Source organism: Ambystoma mexicanum, chromosome 5p (genome assembly GCF_040938575.1).
Source record: "Ambystoma mexicanum isolate Mex_15411 chromosome 5p, UKY_AmexF1_1, whole genome shotgun sequence".
NCBI lineage: Eukaryota > Metazoa > Chordata > Amphibia > Caudata > Ambystomatidae > Ambystoma > Ambystoma mexicanum.
Window position 1 is genome coordinate 1351016788 of NC_090930.1, and position 24381 is coordinate 1351041168.

Consider the following 24381-nt stretch of genomic DNA (forward strand, 5'->3'; position numbering starts at 1 on the left):
CGGCTCCAGCCGAATGGGGGAGGTGAGGCAGAGCAGCACAGGCCTCTGCTTTTCGTCTGGCAGGCTTCAATGGGGAGGGAGGGGGAATGGCCTTGGATATGCCCACAATGGTATTTTCCTCGTGAGTTGCAGATTATATAAAAAGGCATAAACATTCATATAATGTACAATACTCATTGAGTCTTTTCAAAGCTTATGTTTCTACACTGTTAGTGCCTTTATATGGCCATTTCAAATGCGTTACCTATACCCATTTTGCACTTGATAACTATATGTTAAGTATTTTAACAACCACAAGATTTTGTTACACTCTATGCATTCACGATAAGCGAGGTAGTATTAAGGTTGGTGGAGCACGTAGGAACAACTAGCCAATGAGACTGATGGCAGTGACACATGGAGAGCTTGGACATTCGAATACATTCTATGCGTTTTCTTACACAACTTACATGAGCTCCCAATGCGGTTGCACTTGTCTTCCTTTGCACTCTAGCAGCATTAGTTCAGTTATGGCATAGGGTCTTGGAGTACATTCTTCTCGGAGAAACATATAACATAAAACCCCGGGACACTTCTACCATTTGCGCATAGCTACGGGGATGTGGGTATTTCAACCAGAATGCCATATGAACACACATTCGGCCATCTTCATGGAGGTCACATGTCTTATCGAAAGGTCATGGAGAGAAGGGTTTTATCACAGGCAGTTTGCATATTGGTATTTGGGGTCTCTACTTTTGCTGGGGGACCATTTTACAGTTCTTTTCCACCCCGGCCCTGCTGGCCGGGTCATACAGCGGACAGTGATACAATGCGGAAGGTGAATGTTAGTGTTTGTTTCTAGCACTAGCTCATGTCCGCCTGTTCGTGGGAACGGGCTCTCAGCGGATCTGCCAGGGAGCTGCGGCCGCGGGGACAAGTGAGAACTCTCCAAGGGTGGGGGGCCACGCTGCGGCGCACAGGGGCTCATGTCATTCTGGTTTCACAAAATGGTTTCCAGGGCCTAGCTTAATACAGCACGTTTGGTCAATGTTTCAGCCAGTGGTTCACCCGCCACCTGGGCTATGGTGGCAGGGGAGACCCCCGACGAGCCATGGACTTCACACGGGGGTGGGGTTGGAGGGGAGGGGGGTCTCTTGGACCAATCCTCCCATGCATGTGATAGGGAGGGCCTTGAATATTATGCGCTCTTTCATCGGGAGCCAGTGGGCATCTTTTCTGCCCTGAGAGATGTGCTCTCTCCTAGAGATACTTAGAGCCACTCTGAGAGCGTTGTTTTGAATGGTTTGCAATTTGTTGATGTTATTGGCAGGTGTGCCTAGGAGTAGGATGTTACAATAATCCAACTTTGCGCCAATGGTAGCTCTTACAATGTTGAGGCAGTTTTTAGGCGACAGGTGAGGTTTCACTGCGTTGATGATTTTTGTTGTGAGGGCAGCAGATGATGAAATGGCACTGACTTGTCTTTCCATTGATAATGTGGAGTCCAAGTATACACCCATGGTTTTAACTGCAGCAGAGACTGTAATAACAGTGTTCTCAATGCTGAAAGAGCTGTATTTGTTGTCTAATTTTTTCAGGGACTCTTTAGGGCCTACCAGAACATATGTCTGCTGCAGGGTGTTGAGGTCTAGCTCATAGTCACCTGATAGCGGGAGAAGAATTTGTGTGTCGTGAGCATAGTTGGTAAAAGCTATGCCGAACTCTTCTAGGTCGCTGAACAAGGGTAGAGTGAAGAGATTATAGAGAGTGGGGGATGTGCATGATCCTTGTGGGACCCCACACCCAATGGGGGATGGAATGGCTGATACCTGACCAGAAAAGGCCCTCATGGCTTGGCCCTCCAAGAAGGAAGTAATCCAAATGGTTGCTTCCTGGGAAAAATGTGCAGTATCCGAAAGGTGTTTGCACAGGATCTTGTGGCCCACCAGGTCAAAGGCGGCTGAGAGAGCAAGGAGTAGGAGGAGTGAGGACTTGTCCGTGTCCATGGATTCAAGCAGCTGATTCTTAAGATCAAGCAAGGCTGACTCTGTGCTGTGACGAGGATGGAAACCAAATTGTCTTTTACCGAGGATGTTGTGTGCTTCCAAGTATGACTGGATCTGCAGATAGGCCGCCTTGTCCAGAATTTTCAGCGAAAACAGAACAGTGGTGATTGGACAGTAGTTGTTGGGAGAGTCAGGGTCAATGGTAGGTTTCTTTAGCAACGGCCGAACCCAGGCTTCCTTAAGGGAGGGTGGGATGGTACTCGAGGCGAAGAAGGCATTAATAAAGGTAGTGACAAAGAGCGCCAGAGCTGCCGCACAGTCTTTAACTAGACTAGCTGGGCAGATATCACCTTTGCAGAGCAATGGTTTAATATGCTTCATGATCAGCAGGACTTCAGGTATTGTTACTTCTCTGAAGGCAACGGGTTTAGGTGTGTTTGTGCCATATGGGCCACTTGAGACTGGCATAGTGGCAGAGGGCTTTGATTTAGGTCTTGCGACCTTAGGCAGGTTGTCGAATTGTGTCTTGATTTTTTTCTGGAGTGTTTTAATTTTGTCTAACATAGCATGTTGAATGTTATTACACCATGTTTCATTTTTCTCTGTAGGTTGAGTAGAGGTGGGGGGGGATAGTCAGCTCATTATAAATGGCGAACAACTCTTTGGATTGGGAGTTAGCTTTCTAAATTCTAGTATTGTAGGCAGATGCTTTGGTTGTAGAGATAGCCTTTTTGTATTGTTTCATAACTGCCAAGTAGGTATCTCGAATGGACACAGAGGGGCTTGTTTGCCATGCGGTCAGTGCTGCCCGTTTGGAGGTACGTATGTCTAGGAGCTCATGAGTGAACCATGAGTTAGCATGTAGCATGTGCTTAGATCTCTTTTTTCCAGTGGGGCTACAGCGTCTACTACCTGCTTAAGTGTGGCATTGTAGAGCTCTACTAGTTCTGTAGGGTTATTTGATATAGGATGCACTAGCGCTGAGATTTAAAGGAGAGGGAGAACTCTGTCCTTGGTGAGCAGTTTTTCTGACCTTGCCATAGTGGCTGGCACAGGTTAGCTAAATGTACCTCCAATTTTAGAGGGTATAAGGAAATGCACTAGATGGTGGTCGGTCAAGGGGTGTGGAGTGTTGGAGCTGATGTCAGCATCACAATTGTGATCCGCTATCCAGTCCAATATGCAACCTTTGATGTGGATCAGGTTGTTGACTTGTTGGTTAAAGCCTAGTTCCAAAAGGGCTTTGGCGAGAGCTTTGCCTTTCTTGTCTTTAGGGTCTTTGAAGCCCAGATTTAGGTCTCCTAGGAGAATGGCTCTTGTGTTAGTTTTAAGGTTGTCACCTAGGAGGTGTGTGATGTTGGCTTGGAAGTCGAGAGGAGGGCCTGGAGGGCTGTAGACTACATGTAATGTTATGGTGTCATTTGGCGAGAAAGATATTTTTACTGATAGAATGTCAAAGTTGTCTGCCTTAGCAGTTTTTATTTGTCTGGAGTTGAGGGTTTCCTTGAGAATTAGGGCGACATCTCCTCCTTTGCTGGAAGTTCTATCTTGGTGGAAGATTATGTAGCCTAGTGGTAGGGTTTGACAGATGGCTGGTCCGAGGCTTCATGTAGCCAGGTCTCTGTAATGGCTAATGCATCTAGATCCAGGTCCGTGATAAGGTCATGAATCTCTGTGGCATGAGCTGGCAAGGACCATGCATTGATGAGTGAACATTGGATTTGGGTAGTAGGCTTGTTCCCTAATTTTGTTTTCAGACACAACATCTTTAGGGAAGCCAACCCTAGTGAATATGCCAAGCAAAGCTTTAGCAACTGACTTGGTAGTTACTGGGCCTCATTACGACTCAGGCGGTAAGTTACCGCCTGGGTCGTACCTTTACCACCATGGCGTAAACTACGTTTACGCCATGGTGGTTGGCGGACTTACCGCCCCATTCCGAGGTTGGCGGGGCGATAAGTCCCCATTAACCCATTTACCCTTCCCCATTCCCTTTTTTGCCCCATAGGGCATAATGGGAGTGGGGAAGGCGTTAATTACGCCACCGTAAATTACGGTGGCGTAATTAACAACAAGGTCTCTTAGCGCCATGCCATAAAAGCAGGTGTTAAATCCTCCATGGCGCTAAGGGACCTCGGAATCAGGCGGTAAGGGTCGGCGCTGTTTACGCCGCCGTAAACCCCTTACCGCCTGGGTCGTAATGAGGCCCACTGTCTTTAATGGGATGGCCTCAGGATACCTGGTGGCATGGTTGACCAGCACCAGGATACACCTATTGCCTGGGGATGTCTGAGGGCCAAGGGGACCAACAATGTCAATCCCTACCCTCTCAAATGGTACCCCCACAACTGGAAGTGGTACCAATGGAGCTGGGATTGATGTGCCACTTTTCCTCCCAGATAACTGGCAGGTGGCACAACTTCTGCAGTGACTTTCTACCTGGACCCCCATCTTGGGCCAGTAGAAGTACATGGCTAAACTTTGCTTGGTTCTCTTGATTCCAAGGTGACCAGCAAAGGGGACTTTGTGCACCAGCTGCAAGAGGAAGGGTCTTACATGAAGGGGAACCACCAACCTCCTATGGTCTCCTTCTGTAGACTCTGTGGGCTCACTGTACAGGTGCCCACCTTCCCAATAGATTCTATGCTTCCCAGGATGTTCACCCTCAAGCTGGAGCAGGCCTGTCGCCTAAGGCCTTCCAAAGCTGGGCACTCAAGTTGGCCCTTACTAAACTCAGCCCTATCAGGACCACCTTCAACCAACAAACTTTGGAGTTCAGGATGGTAATGTGGATTGAGAACTTCAGGCAACACCTCTTCCTAGTCAGGTTCAGGTGTTTGGCCAACTACCTCCACCTCAGTGGTAGGTGAGTTAGGGGGAATATTTTATTTTCCTCTCTTGTCTTTCTTGACTCCTTCAGCCTTGGGTTTCCTCTTTGGCTTGGGCTTTGCCTGGGTCTTGGCTAAGCCAGCCCTTGTTTGTGACCGTGTGCATGGTCTCTCTGCTGTGTCACCAACAAGACCTAAGTCTGTGAGATCATTCCGCAGCAGGACCGTACCTAGGACTTGCCTCTATATGCTCACTGGAATCCTGACCATTTTACCATTGATAGTAAGGTTTACAGGCATTACTGGGAACTTGAGAGGGGGACCATCAGGTAACTTGGTGGGCAAAAGGGGAGCTCTGGCAAGCTCCTCTGGGTTTACCAAAGTGGACTCCACCACAGTTCTGCTGGCCCCACTATCCCTAAGGGCAGGAGTATCTACTCCATTGATTAGCACACTGTCTTTAAAGTAATGCTTGGTATTGTCTGGAATGCTAGCATACGATAATTTAGGCTCCCAGGAACCCAAGGAAACTAGGGCTACCTCAGAATCTATCTCACTGGGGAAGGAGTCTGAGGAGACGGATGCCCCTGTGATCTCTTCCTCCTGATAGGAGGAGAAGGCCGGACTCACAGAGTGGACCCCCAAGGTTTTGACCTTACATCTGGGGTCCCCCTTCACATGGTCACCTGCTCCAAAAGCCACACAAGATCCACTGGGTCTTGGGACATAGGGAGGCTTAATGTAACTAGAGTTCTGTCTGGGAGTATAACTCCCACTACCTTGAACATTCTCTTAGGACTTACCCTTGGTTTTCATTTTGTGGCACTTTTGGGAGGAAGTTTTATCAGATCCCCGACCCTCCTTATCTTTGTTCTTTTTCCCCTGCTCCTGCTTACCAGGAGTAGTCTTATCCTTATGGGTCACTCTGTGTGACACCCTCAAATCTGCTGCACTGGCCAGCTTCTTAGAATCTATCTCCTTTGAATCAGCCAAGTGTTGCTTGAGCTCAGGGGAACAAGATGCAAACATATGTTCAAGCATGTCTAAACATATCATACCCTCAAAGGTGATTACCTTATAGCCTTCAACCCAGCCAGTCAAGTTCTTCAAGGAATCAGTAACATAGGACACCTAAGTGTTACCTTCTTTTTTTGTACTCTCTAAATCTATTAAAGTATTGAGCAGGAGTCTTCCCAATCTTTAAGATGAGTGTGTGCTTCAATCTTACAAAGTATTTTCTGTCAGCATTTGACATTTCCATAATGGCACTGCAGCCAGAATGGGGTAGTCAACTGAGCAACCATGCAATCTTGTCAGCATCCACAACCTCTTGTACTTCACATTCATACTCAAATGCAGTTAGCCAGTCCATGATATCATTCTTTTCATCATACATACTAAGCAGATCTTTAGGAAACTGTGGGTGACAGGAGGGCCCATGCCCATATCCAGATCCCTTGGAGGAGCCAGTTGTTGCCTGAATCCTGATCCCTGTCCTTTTGTTTTTCTGCTTGCTCAACTCTCAGCTTTTCCATGTTGAACTCAAGCTCGTTCTGCTTAAACAGCAGTTCTTGCTTCTTGAATTCAAGCATGGCTTCAGCATCAGAGCCAAAGACAAAACTTGGGACTCTTCATCATCCCTGTCTGCGTGGACTCCATGGATGAGGGCAGCGACAGGTCTGCTAGAGCTGTCAGTGGGAGCAGCCCCACCACCTTCTACACTCTCATCTGAGGTAGCGGCATCCAGCTGAGCCTCTTGCCAATCCATGATCCTTTGGATCATTTCACCTTTGGTACCTTGAGCAGATAAGCCTCTCTTGGTACACAACATTCTCAGTGTCTCTGATTTGGAAGCATTCAAGGATATGTTAGTTATTGCTTCCATGTTTTAAGATAGGTTGTTAGCTTTTACAGTTAAATTTCTACTTAGGTCACTATGTGTCCTGGGTAAGTGTAATCTGGGTACCCTTACCAGTGTGCAACACTGGGTACCTTCGATCCTATCACACCGCTGTACACCAATTTGTTAAGATGGATTTCTGAACTCTGACCTGGTGGGCAGAGTTTTAGAAGGCCAGCCTAGTTTCTTGGAACAGGGTAACCTTCTGGACAAGCAAGACAAATCAAGGTAGCATTGATGGCGGTCAGGACTTGGTCTCCGGACGGGTGCGTGTGATCAAAAGTCCACAATAAGCACACACAGTAAACAACACCACAAATTACTCTCAGTCAGGTGTATATATCAAAAATACATATAAATGTATTAAATGCCTTTTAAATCAAACACAATGTGAAACCACAGCAATATTAACAATACCAACACAACACTATACTAGGAAACATATATACAGTAACTATTGGCCTAAAGGAATATTAAACAAGGGCAGATCCACAACCTATAACAGAAGAGGGTCAGACAGTGCAAATATGCTTTAGGCAATTCTTCAAAAGAGTCTCAAGTCTAACTAATAGGCAGTTTAATCTCTACAAAGTGTAGAGTCTCGAGCTCAAAAGTACGTTCACTGTGGCAGCCCTCGATCATGTGTTAAAGTACACAAGGGGTCTCTTCAAGGGGCTGTAGTGTTGCAGGAAGGGGGTAAGGCGATGACGAGTAGAGTTCCACTATTCAAGGAGGGTCTCCACAAGAGGGCAGAGTGATTTCCAGGAATCGGGAATAGGATGGTAGCACAGGCTACCCTAACAAAGGACAGTGGCCCTTGGGGGACCCTCATGCGTAAAAGTCTATAGATGCACCAAGGGCCACCGGTAAGTGATGCAAGTACTCACTGACCCTCGGCGCACTCCGGACCAAACTTCGCCAGTCAAGTCCAGTTCGCTTGCAGGTTCAAGTTCAGCAGTTGCACATCTCTCCGGCTTTTAGGGGCTATGTTCTGGGGCCTCAGTCTGTGGTGGGACAGTGGCGATTTCTCCACTTTTGGTGAAGGAATCAGGCCAATGCAGCTCGTTTTACGAGACAAGGGGGCACAGCAGCAAGGCACCCACGAAGCTTGTCACCACAGCGATGCAACACGGGTACCGCGTAGGTTCGGGTTCAGGCGGACTCTCCTAATTCCAGACCTAGGAATGCTTGGTGTACAAAACTCGATGGGAGAGTGCCTTCTACCAAGAGCTTACGGGAAACTTGAGATGGCAGCGGTTCCAAGGCAAAGGTCCCGTACAAGCTGGTCAGTTCACTGGACGATCCAGGACAACTTCCGAAAAGCGTTGTTTTCAGGTTAAGCAGGAGGTACCGAGAGTAGTTAGTCCCACTACTCCAATGGGTCAAAGCCCCTTTGCAGGCCTTTTGTGATCGATGAGAAACAGGGGCTCCGACGGGACAACAGCGGGGTCAGGGTGCCAAACCTTCCAACGTGTCACCAGCGGTTCCACAGATCTGCTTCTTCGGTTCAGGATACTTGTCTCCTTTACAAAGTTCGGTGTGAACTCAGAAGATCGACCTGGAATAGGTTTAGAGTGCCTTCTCTTATCCAGAATCTCCTTCGCGCCAAAGCAAATTGAAAACAATAGATCTGCTCACATTCAACTATACCGGAAGTGGACCAATCACGCATGGTGGTCCCAGACATCCCAGTACACCAGACATCCTGGCAACCAGGATGTACATTGGAACTAGACAGCTCCAACCCACACACTAGGCATGCAGAAGCCTGCGAAAGCTTCCATTTGTGCGGGGGTCTGCATGACCAAATAAGGAATTTTTCTGGGTCTGCTCGACCTGGGGAAGGCAAAGGGACAAAATGGCCAAAGCCAGAACAAAGGACCTTGTGGCATGGCAATTTTAGGCACTTGCCACTGTCTTGGGCCAAACGCGGTAAACGCGGTTTGGACCATAGAAAAGAGTCACAAATGCTTTAAAAGTAACTGCTGCACAAGCTCTGTCCTGGGCACACTTGAACATTCACAAAAAATCCTTCGAGGGTGTCTAGGCCTTAGAAATTAAAAAGAGACCCTGGCGAACTGTACTATAAGGTACATTATGCGCTGTTAAAATGTTACCAACAAATGGCAACAACGTGAAAGACTAAGGGAAAGAAAGTCTCCCAGCACTCACAGTCTGAAGGGCATGTCAGTTTCCCATAACAAGATGAGCCAAACCCCAGCAGAGTACAGCTGAAGGCTGGGCTCCACTGGTAAAAGTCAGGCTAGGATGGTCAGACATAAGCAAAATGTTGGGGGGTTCACAACTGGAGGGAAAATTACCCATAAATGGAAATCTTTCCTAACAGTTCCTATGAGGATTTAAAAAATGTTGGGACCCCCCCTATAACTTTGCCCCCCCGGACAAAAACACACAAAACTTCGCAAAATCATTTTGAGGTGGACATATACTTTCTTAGCAAAATTTGTCAATGGCTGCAAAGTTTTAAGCCACTCAATAAGTGCTCTTTCTATGAGTTGAGCAACTTAATCACATTTACAGGGCTGCTACCGCATGCACTGTAATAACAAATAAACAAGCAAATGTATGGCAGTTCAAAACAATAAGGATTTAATTCAAAATGTGACAACAGTCTCTCTTCATAAAATGGGTGAATTCCCCTTCCCCAGGTTTAAATGTGATTCTGCTTCACAGTTCAAGAAAGGAAACAAGGAAATCCTGATTCATAACAAAAGTTCAAATACAGTTTCATGCAACTTCAACTTTGCCATCCGGGTATACTGCCCGGCCGAAGAGCTTTTCACAACAAGTGCTTTTAAGGTCAATGTCAACTGACTAGAGGTTTACAACAGCTTCACAGTATTCAACAAATTGCAAATTCAGAACTTTCAACAACTTTTCAGGGAAAACAAAATTCACATTGACGCATTTTTAATATTCTTCTGCAAATGTTGCTTCTCTCCTTCTGGATACCTTTTCCCAAAAGGGCAGCCTTTTTGCTACTCTTTTTCCCCACTACACAAGCAACCAAAGACTGATAGGGAGATAGGGTCTCTTCCTTCCTCTCCCCTGATTTTGGCAATGTGTGTCTATCCCAGCTTGTACCAGATGTTGTATATAATATGGGTAACAGGTTTCAGAGTTTCTAGAACTTACCCCCTTCTGCTGTTGGCAATATTGGCTAGATTGTGTTTGCCTTGGTTTCAGTCTCTCTTGTCTTCGGCAATGCTTATTGGAATTAACTCTTAAAAAATTCACCCCCCCACAGGTGGTTGGGTTTTCCACAGACTCACACTTCCAAGGTTCCAGTCATTTGGCTTTGATAATATAGAGTTTTGCTGCTTTTCCCTAGTTCGGTGTTCAGAATTAACTTGGGAATCACTTTCACACACACACGAGTGCTGCTTCTGCTGTTTTACAATAGTTTGGTATTCAAAAGTAACATGTGAATCCCTTTCATTCACATGCTATTGCTGCTTCTGCTGTGTTACATTATTTCGGTATTCAAAAGTAACGTGTGAATCTCTTTCATTCACACGCAAGTGCTACTTCTGCTGCTTTGCACTAAGTCTGCTCACTTGCTAAATGCCTGCTTTCAACACGCTAGCGGGGAGAGAGTGTTCCGGGGTCACTGACAACCTGTGAACTCACCAGATCAGATGTGCCCCTCTATCCCCTCGCTGTTCACAGGACTTCTTCTGCTGTAGCTCCTTGTGACCCGGCAAACTGCTTCGGTAAGTCTGCCTTCGCCCACCTCACTTCCAATTGGAGCTCCTCTTGTTCCTGAGGCACTCTGGTGCATGCCAGCCACCTGAGATAGGATTGAGGACCTTGGGTGCACACCAGCCACCTGAGACAGCCTCCTCCACACTTTCTGCTATGCAGCCTCTGCAGAACAAGTCACAAGGGGGGAAGGAGGAACACTTTCCTCCTGTATGCTTCCCGCTGAACGCCCTCTGCACTTCAGATGTCTGGGGGCATAGACCCTCTCAGGACTGCAAGCTGATATCTGCCAAGCAGTCGTCCCGGCGTCTTCTCTCACCTCCCACTACTGCCTGGGATGTCAGCAGAAACCATGCTGCTTCTGACATCCTCTACTCTTCACCAACAATGCCAACTCCATGGCTGTCACCTGAAGGGGGCCTTTTAAGCCTCTCTGTCTGCCTCAGGTGTGGGTCATCTGCATTCATGAAATGACCACTCCTGCAGCATTGTGCCTCTTTGGCCTTCTTCGTCCCAGTACCTAAGGAAGTATGGAACTTCAAGTCCCTAATGGTAAAATTAGGGTTTCTTATTTCTGTTATTTTACTTTTAAGCCCAAGTTTGTTCCTTGTAACATTTTTTAAAGGAACATCATAAGAATTAGTGATTAGCCTTGATTTTACAGGGAAAGGCAATTCTTTTATGTTGATTTTATTCACATATTTCCTTTCACCGCCTCTTTAGGTGTTAGGGAGATTTTCAGCTTTATGGGTCTCCCGAACTTCAGTAGGGTTTTGATTTCTCCCCAGGCCTAGGTGTGTATGATTGGGTTCATCCCTATTTGTATGTGTATCTTGTGGAACACCAAGATGGTTATTACAAAATACTGTGGGCCTCATTACACGGACGGCGGTAAGGGTTAACAGTCACCGTTAATGGCAACGGTGACCGTTAACCCTTACCGCCGTACTACGAGGTCCCTTTGCGGGTAGGAGGATTTAACGCCTGCTTCTTGCAGGCGTTAAAATCCAACCCGCTAAGGGACCTCGGAGCTAATTACGGCACCGCAAAATTGCGGTGGCGTAATTAGCGCCTTCCCAATTTCCATAGAGCCCTATGGGGCAGAAATGGGGAAGGGCAATGGCGGAAAGGGGATTTACCGCCCCTCCAACCTTAGAATGGGGCGGTAAATCCCCTTTCCGCCAAGGCGGTGCCGGTATTTTACCGGCATGAGCCATGGCGCTAATAGCGCCATGGCTCACCGCCTTCCGTGTAATGAGGCCCTGTGTCTCATCCCACGGATTCCTCTCACTCCCCTGGGCCTTTTATCCTGCCAGGTGATCCCCCCGCAGAAAACAACCCCTAAGATCAGGATCAGGAAGCGCCTGCCTTGCCATGGCCACCTGAGAGGAGACTTTAGGCAGGGAATTAATTAGTGAGGAGTCCATAGGATTCATCCCAGCACCGAAGGGAAAAGACAACCACCCAGTAGGGAAGACATATACGGGGTAATTCAAGTATTAAATAGTTCACTTCTATGGTTTTGTGGTTCAAGGGCCTATAGGATTCTACCTCCGAACTGGGTAAGGATGTGCACATTAGCACATATGATTCCAGCTGTAAGAGTAGTGAAGGACATACCATCTGGTAAAATAAGGAACGTAAGGGACATTAAACAATCCCAGTACATTTTACAAGCGTATGGGGTTCTTACTGAGAAGCAGCGTCTCTTTAGTTCCTTATTTCCAATGTATGGGACAGCAAGAGAAGGGATGACTGTGAAAAGGCTCCAAGTAGTGTTAGAAATATTGCTGATTCAGTGGGACAAAGGTATCAGGGGAACAACACAAGGTAAGGCAAATTACCCTCCGAAATAGCATGGCCCTAGAATTCATCTCAGCAGCACAAGGGCGTTCATCCGCATTAATTAAAGATGAATGTTGTACATTCATATCAGACCATGAGAGAGTGATATTGGACCACGTAGGGTACATCACCATTATAGCTGCTGTCCTGCGCAATGATTCCAAAAAGTGAGAAGATGGTTTTTCAAATTGGTTTCCAGGAATATTTGGGAATTGGGGAGGAAATAAAATGAAGTGGGTAGTTATACTGATTTGCCTAGGGCTATTTTTCTGCACATGTGCCACATGCGTCAGTACATTGATGGAAAATGTATGATAGAAGTTGCCAAGACGCTACCTATGTCCAGCCCCCTCAAGGGATTGTGAAAGAAAGAAGCAGAAAGCGGGGTAGTGTTGACTGAAATGATTATAGCATAACTCTGTTCTTATGCTGCTGTCTTTCTATCTGTTCAGGTGACACAGGGTGCAGGCTGACTATGGGGACAGTGGAGTGTGTCTACATAATGCCTTGGGGTGAATGGGCCCTGCCAGGTGCCCTTGAGAGGTACACTGCATTCCAATGTTAATGGCTAAACCCTGTCCGGTTACACACCAGTGAAGGAAGAACCTTTACATGAGCCACCTTGATCTTGTGCCAAAGAATGCCTTTGTTTTTTCAGGAAAACACTGTTAATATACATGGACATGTTGTAAGCCTTGGGCTGGGATCATTCCATTGAGGAATTGTTGTGTAATTGGAACATACTAAGTGACAGGGACAGAGTTCCTGCCGTACTATGGTTAATGACTCAACCCTGTCCTGTTGCACACCGTGAAGGAAGAATCTGTTACATGAGCCCCCTGGGCCATGTGCTAAAGAATGCCTTTGTTCATTCAGAAACACCCTGTTAATTTATATGGAAATTTTGTAAGCCTCTGGTTGGGGTTAGCCCACTGAGAAATGTTGTATGAAAGTGCCATACTATGAGATAAGGATAGAGTTCTTGCCTGCCTATGATGCTAGTCGGACCTCTGATTAAAGCTTTCAAATCTTGATCTCAGTGTCCGTGGTGGTCCTTGTGTGGTCCACCACTTCTCCGTGTGTGTTTTCTCTATGTTTTCTGCCACTAGGGTCCAGCCTGGACCTCTGGCAGTGCAGCTCTTCATTTTTTATCTTTTGGTGAACATCACCCATGGGATACCCTTATGGCACCCATGGGTGGAGGTACAACCTTGTACCCCTTATGTGTATTTGTAAGCACCTGTGTGTTGCCACAGAGCAGGGTATGGGCTGGTGGCAGCTACATACAGGGTTGGCAGTGGCTCTGAGTGTCCTCTACTTTTGTGATACCTAGGCCCTGCCATAGGAATCACTGGATTCCTGATAGAAGGCAAGATGGCCCCTGTGGCCTCTTGGTTTCTATTGCCTTTCACCTTGTTTCTCAAAGTCCTGACTCTGTCCCTTACTCCTGAATGGCTGATGGGAGGAAATACCATATATGGCTCTGGGGCTGCCTCCTGGCAGACTAACTGGAGCTTTCCCAGGTGTTGTGTGTTGTGGGTACAACCTAGGGCTGGGACCTGTGTGAATGGAGATGGAAGTCAACTCATATTCTCTGTTGTGGGTGTCTGGTTTCTGTGTGTGTGACATAAGGAATGAGACTGCCCGGACTGAAACTGACATGAACGCAGTGTACTGTGCTGAAAGGCTGGGTACTTGCCCCAATCCAAATCTTTTGTTACCGGTGTCTGGGTGGAGTGAATGACCTGAAATCCAGTGAACCTGATTGGCTGCCTGCCTCCAAGAAATGCCCTACTGTGTGATTTGCTGACTGAGCCTGGCTCAGGCAGAGTGAATAAGAGATAGATGTGTATTTCTGGGGACCTCTCACTTACCAATGTGTTCAGTAGCAGAAGTCAAAGCTTAGCAAGAAGAAGCTGGAAGAGAAGTCTGCTGCTGCATTTCTTGAACAATCCGAAAGTTGTTGTGTCTCCCAAGGACTGATCCAGAGAGGACCTGCAAAGGAGACCTCTCACTGAGCTACGAGGGACCATTGTGCAAAAGTGCTGCTCTTCATCGAACTATCCTGGAAGCCAGACCATGTTCCTGCCGTCCAGAAAAGGGGTGTTGGAAGTTCGGAAGAGGAGTGTCAGACATCTCGAGCCACAGAAGTCCATTGGTGTTGCCCAGGATCCGGAGGTGCATTTCGTGACCGCTGGAAGCCGTTGCAGTCTACCGCCCAGAAGAGAGAGTACCCTGGCATACTGCTGCTGGACACCCAGAGTTGCGAAAGTTCCAAACTGCCTAAGAAGATTTGAAAGGAAGTCCTTGCAGACACCACTGACCTTTTTTCCCGCCGGAGAGAGTCCAGAGTTGTTGGGTGCAGTGGAAAGGCCGCCGGTGGGTTTCCTGCCACCAGAAGGCATTGAAGTCATCCCGAGGGTCAAGACTTGGTGAGGGTCTGAGGTCCACTCCAGTGGTTGAGTTCAGGTCACCAGAAGCCGTCCAGAGGTCTGTGCAGCGACTGCAGCACCAAAGAACCAAAAGTCGGAAAACTGCAATATTCCGAAACCCCACACCAAAAGTGACCTATTCACTTATCGCCACCTGACGTCATTGAAGGGTCCCAGGGGTCTTAGTTCCATCTTCAAAACCTTTATGGAGCCCACAGCAAGTTTCACCTCCACAGGACTTCTACAGTCGGAGAAATAATTGACCTCCTTTAGAGCACCACGAAGAGTAAAACTGTTGCACTTCCGAAAGACTTTGGTTCCTTTTTATTCTTGGACTCAGCATCCCAGTGGCTCTTTCTTCCAAAGGGGGTGCATCCTCGGAGGGAATCATTGAGTAAAGCCAAGAATCTCTGCCACTTCATCTGCCAATGCACCAAAAGTACTGTGACGAGGAAGAACACCTTCTAGCCTCAGGAGTCGTCCAGGGGTCCTAGACTCGTCTTAGACCCTGTTCTCCTGTGGGCTCTCAGATACTTTGGGGTGGTAGAAACTTTTTTTTAAAAAGCACAAAGCTATTGAACAATATTGGACTGGGCTGTAAAAAACAACATACGTTACTCCCTAACTGTTCTATTGCAGTTTGCCCAGGTGGGGGGATCCTCACTCAGAATTACTTGTCTAGCCTAAAAAAAGCATTCTGCCACTGTTCATAACTAACCTGCCTTTCTTTCCTATTCTATGCTGGTTACACCTTACTTAAGAATTCACCTGTCATTTAAAACTGTCTGCAGTTAGGGCAGTTCTTACTGAATTTAAGTAGTGTGTGGTACCACATAGAGTGTATATATTTACCATTCTCTGAATAAGTATTCCATGTACAAAGTGTTATTATTTACATATACATACTGTTGGTAGAAGTAGCAAACCTTATTTTATATAAAGAAGCTGTGTTATCACCTTAAATAGTGTGTAGACATTCCTTTGTGGGGGCTTTGGGGAAACACTGTACTTAAGAACCTGCCTGCATCACTTCCTGAAAGCATAAGCCTGGCTGCTCTCCACGTTGTACCAAATTGAGAGCCTTGATGAGGTGTTCTGTGCCTTTACCCTACCATATAGAGGGCAGATGTACAGATACCGCCCTCCAGTCTTTAAACTTGCGGTACAGCAGTGGGATGACAGGTTTTAAGACTCAGTGTTTAACCTAGCTACAACACAATATCTACACTTCTTTGATGATTTAGAGTTCTCTTGGTGTGTACTGATAACTACACTACAAACAGTGGAAACTATTGCAAATGGTAAATTGACTAGGATGAGCTTAGAGGCTCTCCAGAGTGCTTGACAAGAGAGAGAAATAGATATTGAAGCTAAGTCTAGGGCAGAGCTTATAGCTTCCCTTGTGGATTACCAGACAGATTGTGGCACTCATGATGCAAATGGAGTAGCTCTGTAGGGGTCTTACCCCTGGTGAAGTCAATGATGTTGCTAATGGGATTGCCACTACTCCAGTCACTTCTATTGCTAAACCCAGCAGTGCTCTTCAGGGGGATGCCCTGAAACCTGAGCATTTGAAATTGGAGCTACAAAGAGAAGGGTTCGCTTTTCAATATAAAAAGTTAGAGAAGGAAGCTGAGTTAAACAAAGAGGAGTTGGTACAGAAAGTAATACTCAACGATAGAGACACTGAACATCAAAGAATACAACTGGAGAACGCTAGAGCGGAGACTTCAGCCAAAGCAGTTGAGGGTGTCAGGTTCCAAGCAACCAAGTTTATGAAAGATTTGGTTGGTGTGTTTGTGGAGGGTTCTGATATCCCCCAATGGATATAAGCATCTGAAATGGCTTGTGGTATCCATGAACGTGACCATAGAGATTGGGCTAAGTGTTTGTTACGTAGGGTATCTCAGACTGGTTATGACTGTATTCTGAAACTGAGTGTGGAAGAAAGAAGTCAGCATGAGTGCATGAAAGCTGCTTTGGTTGCCAAGTTTGGCAAGATACCTGCCCAGTACCTTAAAAGGTTCAGGGATCATAAGAAGAGAGAATTAATATGTCTTGGGTTGCTTGGGTGAGTGCTGCACATATGAGTATGACGCGATGGATTGATGGTTACAAAGTGAAGCCTTTTGTTGAACTGTCACGCCTCTTGTTTTTAAAAAGAAGTTCTGAGGCTTGTTCACCAGGGCTGCGTCAGTACATTGCTGACCAGAATATTTTGGATCCCTTTAAGTTGGCCAGGTTGGCTGATAAGTGGGTCTCCCACAGGGTGTCCCCTAAAGATCCCAGTGGGAAGGACAAAGATAAAGAGAAAGGGACCCCTCAGAAGGCTGAGGAGTCCAAGAAGAAGCCACATCCGTGTAAATCTAAACATTCTACCTCTATGGTCCAAATATCTAGTGGGGATAAGTCTCATGGGGTGGGAGTAAGAGTAGTGGTGCTCCTGCTGCAAAGCCGGCTCCCAGTGGATCCAGTTCAGTCACTCGCATCCCTGGCACCTGTTGGGACTGTGGGGCCTTGGACCACAGAAAGGGTGAGCCCAAGTGTAAAGGTAAGGCACTTGGTGTCCAGGCTGTCAGCCTGGCCTACCCCTACTCTATGCCTGGGGTAGAGGCCTCTGTCCTCCCCTCCTCTCCAGGGATCACCTTTGGTGGTCCTTTAAGGATATTCCTAGGGTCCCTTAGGGCCTGGGACCAGTACTCAGAAGTACTGGCTACTATCCCACAGAACACTAGAAGATTTTTGAGAAGTGTCCTCATAAATGGGCAGCCTTCCACTGGTTTGAGAGACACTGGGGCCAGCATGACAGTGGTGGACATGACCCTGCTCAGGCCAGAGGACTATATAGGTGCTCCTCTGAGAACCACAGGTTAGCTGGTGGCCTCCCAAATTATCTCCTGTAGCCCTAGTCACCATTCAGATTGATAACAAGAGAGCAACACTTCCTGTTCTGGTCCAGAACAATGTGCCTGCCAACATTTTCTTGGGGTATGACTTGGTCGAGATGGGGTTAATCTCAGATGGATTATCACTGACTATGGCTGCAGTCACTAGGTCACAAATACAACAGGGTCTGACTGATAGTCAGTTACCCAAGCCCAAGGGGAACCCCAAGGCTAAGAGTAAGAGTAAGAAGACCACCTCTGTGAAGGGGGCTCCTTCTCTTCCTGCTGGTTCTACAGCACCTACTGTGGCCCCAACTCCTGAGGGACTAGGCCCAGTGGTGACCCTTAACTCATCTCCAGGGGAAGAAGAACCAGAGGACCCTCCTCAGGGAGAGGTACTCACCCCAGAGGATGGCCCTGACCTTCAATGCCTGCTGGCTGAAGGTGGGACCTCTAGGTGGGATTTCAGTAAGGGTCAAAGAGAGTACCACTCTCTTGAGGGTCTAAGAAAATTGGCCCAAGCCCAGGCACAAGGTGAAGTGCCTAGGACTTTTAAGATGTATTGGGAGGGTGAGCTCCTTTACAGTGAGCCCACTCAGCCTGAACCCGGTACACTCAAGAAGTTGGTTGTACCTCAGCTATACAGCCCCTTCCTTTTGCAGTTGGCACAGGAGGTAACCTTAGTTGGTCATCTTGGGACCAAGAAGACTAAGCAAAGGCTCTCAGTCCACTTTTATTGGCCCAGAATGGGAATAGAAGTGGAAGCTCACTGGAAGACCTGTCCCACTTGTTAGTTGTCTGGCAAGACTGGAGGCAGTGTCATTGCCCCACTGCAGCCTTTGCCAATGGTTGGCACACCATTTGAGAGGGTGGTGTGAGAAACCATAAGGTGTCTCACCCGCTAGTCCTCGGGGGTCTCTATCTCAGGTGGCCAGGGCACAGCCATTGCCTTTGGATCCAGAACCTAGGGGTGAACCAGGGCGGGAGGATCACCTGGGTGAGGGGCCTTCGGGAGTGGGAGTGGGACACCCGATAGTGAGACACGGTATCCCCCTCTTCCCTGCAACACCTTTAACCCATCCTACCCAAAAGGATATTTAGAAACTCTACTCCCCCCGCCCCATTTTCCTTCATGAACACTTTCACACAGACAGGCCGCTTTTGGAGAAAACAGACTCACACCCGAGTATTGTACCTGACATGTCCCACTACTATGGTCAGGCAAAGGCAGGCAATTACTGGTAATCACTCTGACTTCCATTGACTTACCACACAGATACAAGGCAGAGCACGAGAGCACACTTTTAGCAAGACAAAGCACACAAAGGAACTGTACTTTTCTGATAGCAGCTGAACGAGGGAAGAAGGATGGCAAACCAAGAAGTTTATGCAAGTAGGGAGATACCCTTGACCTTTTTGGGGAGAAACTGTTTCTTTCCAGAATCCTTCAAACTAGAAAGCATAAACCCTGGAAACCAAACTGAAGAATCCTGTATTGTGTGTCAGAGATCCCCAGGGTCCTCCTGCACTGCTGACCTAATTGGGGGGATTAGTCTCTGTGCTTGGCTCCAAGATCAAAGCAGCACCTGAGAGATCAACACAGCCGGTGAGTTGGGGAGACCGATACAAGACCGGTCTGTGTTGAAGTCAAGGCTACAAGCGGCAACATTGTATAAAGAGTCCAAGTACGAAGATTGAAACGCGTAAGATGAAAGATGCGAGGAATGCTTCATTGCTGATGGATGTTTAAACATTTACGGGAGAAAGATGCAATACCAGAGTGGTCCGGCACCATGAGGGTGCTCAATCGAAGGTCTCTGTAAAGGTATCCAGCCAAGAAGTGGCAGCAACGAAAGTAAGGGCATTGTTTGAAGTGAATCCAAGTGGTCCTGCAACGGTTTAAGCAAAACCCATCGCACATTCGAAAGTCTTCGATTTTTGGTATTAAGAGGAAAACGTAGAAAGTGAGATTACATGGTCAGAGCCTGAACGAGGGAGACCAAAGGTGAATAATGTGCTAAGGGGATCCGAGCCCGAACAAGGGAGATTGTTATGCACCAACCATGGAAGTTATGGTATAGGTGGAGATACACCTAACATGGATGCCTTCTATGTCCAGTTAACTGTCTAGTCTTCCACCAAGATGGCGTCCGGAGCATATATACGCATCACGCACAGTAACAACGGTGCGTTGTATCATTGTTAACTACTAACTTTGTTCGTTGCCCCTTTTGCTCATGTTATTCTGTTACACAGAAAACCTTACTTCCTTCCCCTTGCCTTTAGCCTTTTTTCCCTTTCTGCAATCACTCGCGGTGTTACCTCTTTCAGGTGTATTACTTTTTCAGCGGTATATTCTGGTAAGTTCACTGGAGTTTCTTTTCTCCTTTCTTCGGTTTTCTGTCCCTTTACTTGTATATTACCTTCTACTATCTTTCTAATTCTGCCTTATCTACTTACCTTTTTTCCATTTTCCTTCTTGTTCTGCCTTTTTGCCTTTCCGAGGCTCTGTCTGCTTCCAGTTCCTCTACCAGTGCTCTCTCTCGCCGCTGCAATTATTCTTCGGTGCCGCAGTTCTTGGTGCCGCAGTTTCCGACGGAGCCGCTGGTCCTACGCACCGCATGCCTCCTGCGGTGCCTGCCGGATCTTGCAGTTTCCCCAGACAACATCTGCCTTCTGCGGTGCCTTCTGGATTGCAGTTCTCCTCGAACAGTGTCTGCCTTCTGCGGTGCATGCTGGATCTTCTAGTTTCTCCCATACTACAAGTCTGTTCTTGCCCTTTGATTGCATCACCTTCTTCAGCATATCTACAACTCCTAAAACCCATTGTCACCACAGCGGGAATCACAGTTAACAGATAGGATTACATCTTTCTACTGGTACTTCTCCATTCCGGCAGTACCCTGAAGAAGATCTGCTACACAGGGTTTTTTGCCAACGGCTTTTTCCCTGGAGTTTTGGGACTGGCTCCTGGGGGATCACCGGATTTGGTACCCATCCGGTCAAGGTGGCCTCCGAGGAGCCGAGTCCTTATTTAAGTCAAAAGAGAACCAAAAAGAAGAAGGAATCAAAGAAATATCGAAGAAGACAGGATTGGTCGACTTCTACTAGCTCCACCGGAGATTCAGGTGAGGAGGAGTTGGGCATAGGGAAAGGGGAAGTTGTAAGTTTTGACAGAGATCCATGGTCAGAGCCTGAACAAGGGAGACCACTTGTGAACATTTGTGGTAAAAAGGGGTCCAAGTTTTTGATATCAAGAGGAAAACATAGAACGTGAAATTACATGGTCCGAGCCCAAACAAGGGAGATCAAAGGTAAATGAATATTGTGCAAAAGGGATCCAAGCCCGAACGAGGGGGAACCATGTTCAGAGCCCGAACAAGGGAGACCAGTTGTGAACATTTGTGGTAAAAAGAAAGGATCTTTGGTGCTTGTTTGTTACGGCACGTCCTCTGCATTAAGAGACTGTTATTGGAACGGAGGCTTTGGCAGACGGCCTTGATACCTATGCTATGAACTGTATCCTAGTGGCCTAGAAGCCAGAGTGTGTACGAAGCTTGAACATGCCACCTTACACTGTGCTAAAAACATGGGGAAGGGGAGCCAACTGCTCAACTATCCTGACATATTATTTCTGGAACACTTTTCTTTTGTATACACTGTTGCCCCCCACCATTTTGTATTTAGAAGTAAGGATTGGCAATAGGTTTATCAGTATAGGCCCTTTTATTTTAACAGAAGCGAATAGGACTGCGTTATTATCATGTGATGGTCGTAGCTTGCTCTCATCCTTAGATTTAGGTTTAGATAGGCATTCAACCAACCCATTGAAGTTCAATAAACTCCTTTGAACTGTGATCACTTGTGTATGTCTTCACTGTTTGATACCATGCCTTCCTTACAGTAGGCATAGACATTGTTGGACGCTTTGACCCTCCAACATCAAGCTGATGCCGGTTTATGCTGGTACTGTTAGATCATGCTACCAGGTACCCTGAGGCTATACCCCTTCGGACCATGACAGCCAAGGTGGTTGCTAGGGCTCTCCTAGGCAAATTTACCAGAGTTGGATTTTCTAAAGGGGTGATCTCTGAAAGAGGAACCAGCTTCATGTCTACTTTCATGCAAGCTATGTGGAAGGAATGTGGTGTAACCTATACATTCTCCAGCTTCTACCATCCGCAGACCAATGGTCTGGTTGAGAGATTTAATAAAACTCCCAAGGGCATGTTGGGTGTTTTGGTAGAGCCCCTACAGAGGAAATTGTAACCACTATAACAAAGATACCCAGCAGTGAATACTAACCTCATCAGGAGATCGCCCTTGACGACAGGAAAATTCCCCTTGAGGCAGCAAAACGAACACTGCCATGGTGCCACCATGACCAGCGGCCGTAGAGAGATGTAACAGTATGCCCCCCTGCATAGGTGGACAACCGGGCTTCCCCGGATGGAGCCGATAAAAGGCCCGAACCAACCGAGGGGCATGGACCCCAGAAGGGGGCTCCCAGGAACGGTCAGCCGGGGAATAGCCCTTCCAGTCGACCAAAAACTGCAAACGGCCTCGATGGTATCGAGAATCACAGATTCCAGCGACTTCGTATTCTGCACCCATGGGAGTGACCATAGGAGGAGGGTGCGCCTAGCACCCCTGGAGAACCGATCGGGTACAGTCAATTTAACTTGCAAGAGATGGAATACTGGGTGAATCCGAGACCAGGAAGGAGGGAGCTGGAAACGAACCGCTGTATCACCAACAAACTGACTGATGGGAAATGGACTAAAGAACTTGGGGGACAATTTGGAAGGAACCAGGCGACGAGGTAGGTACTTGGAAGACAGCCACACAGAATCACCCACAACTAAAGAGAGGGCCGGTCTCCTACACCTGTCGGAGTAGACTTTGGCCCGTTCCTGAGCATCCTTCAAGGCCTGGCATGCCTTACAGTGACCTGATTGGATGTTGGCAACCAGCACATCCACCCCAGGGAAACGCGTAGAAGATGGGACTGCAGCAGGAAGAAAGGATGGATGGTAGCCATAGGTGCAAAAGAAAGGGCTAGACTTCAGGGCTAAGGGGGTAGAATTGTTGTATGCAAATTCCGCAAAGGGAAGTAGGACATCCCACTCATCCTGGGCGGTGGACACAAAACACCTTAGATATCCTTCAAACATCTGGTTAGGCGTTCAGTTTGACCGTTGGTCTAAGGGTAAAACCCAGAACTTAAAGACCTTTGGATGTGTAACAGAGCACAAAGTTGTTTCCAAAAATGGCATGTGGTCTGAGAATTACGATGTGAAATGATGGTGTCAAGGAGGCCATGACGGGAAAAGATCTCCGAAAGAAAGACATGTGACATCCTTGTGGCAGAAGGGACCCCGGAAAGAGAGGTGAAATGATCCAGTTTGATTAAGTATTCTATAGTGACCATTACGGCTGTCTGGCCTTGAGAAAGGGGCAAGTCTACGATGAAATGAGTAGATATGATTTGCCAAGGTCTTTTAGGGATGACCATCCGGGATAGCAGACCTAGATGGAATTGACGGACAGTCTTGGACTGAAGGCATATCACACATGATGATACATAGTCCTGAAAATCTTTGGAAATGGTGGGCCACCAGAAATGTCTCTGTACCAAATCTAAAGTAGAATTGATGCCACGATGGCCAGCCGCACGGGAATCGTGGCACATACGGAGGACCTCCTTCTGCAGTTTTTCAGACAAGATTACCACCCTTTGTTTGTGGAAGTATAAACCATCCTCCTGAGTCTGATCATGGGAGTTTGCCCATTCATGACCACGGTTGTGTAGCTTGAGGGTGTCTTGTTTGATCTTGCTGATAAAGTCAGTAATAACATGAACGAATACGGCCTTAGGAAATATGGCCTCAGAACGGAACTTGGCTGTTGGGTGGTCCTTCCCTGAAAGAGCGTCTGCTCTGAGATTCTGGGATCCGGGAAGGAAAGGGAACACAATGTGATAAGGTGAAAAGAAGTGCGCCCATCGGGCTTGGTGGCTGTTCGTTGTCTGAGCGGATTGTAGGATTCTGTTGGAATGGTGATCTTAGCAAGAGATTTCTCCATTCCACGAACGAGCATTTAATTGCTAACTTTTCGAGTACTGAGTAATTAATCTCAGCAGGCTGAAGGTCTTAGACAGATATGCCACTGGAGACTCGATGCCTTCTGAGTCTTCCTGTAAATTACTGCCCCTAAGGCATAATGGGATGCATCGGTTTCTAGAATGAATCTTCATTGTTGATCCGGTTCTTCAAAATGGGGGCTGAAGTGAAGAGATGTTTAAGGTGGTCAAAGGCCCTCTGAACGGTGGCATCCCAAATGAAAGGAGTTCCTTTCTTGAGAAGATGAGTAAGTGGAAGTATAAGGTCTGAGAACATTGGGATGAATTTCCGGTAGAAGTTTGCGAACCCCACGAACCTCTGGATCTCCTTCATATTGATCGGAGCAGGCCAATCAACTACTGCTGACACCTTTCTCGGGTCCATAGACACTCCTGGGAGGACAGAACAAATCCTAGATACGTGACTTTAGGGCTATGAAACTCGCATTTTTCGGCTTTGCAGAATAGCTGGTTGGCCTGAAGACCTTATAGTACCAGTCAGACATGTTGTATGTGATCTTTTAAGTTGGTGGAAAAGATGAGAATATCATCAAGATAGACCACCACATAATGCAGCAGCATGTCTGCAAAGATGTGATCCATAAAGCGCTGAAAGAGAGCCTGTGCATTAGCCAGTCCAAACGGCATCACGCGATATT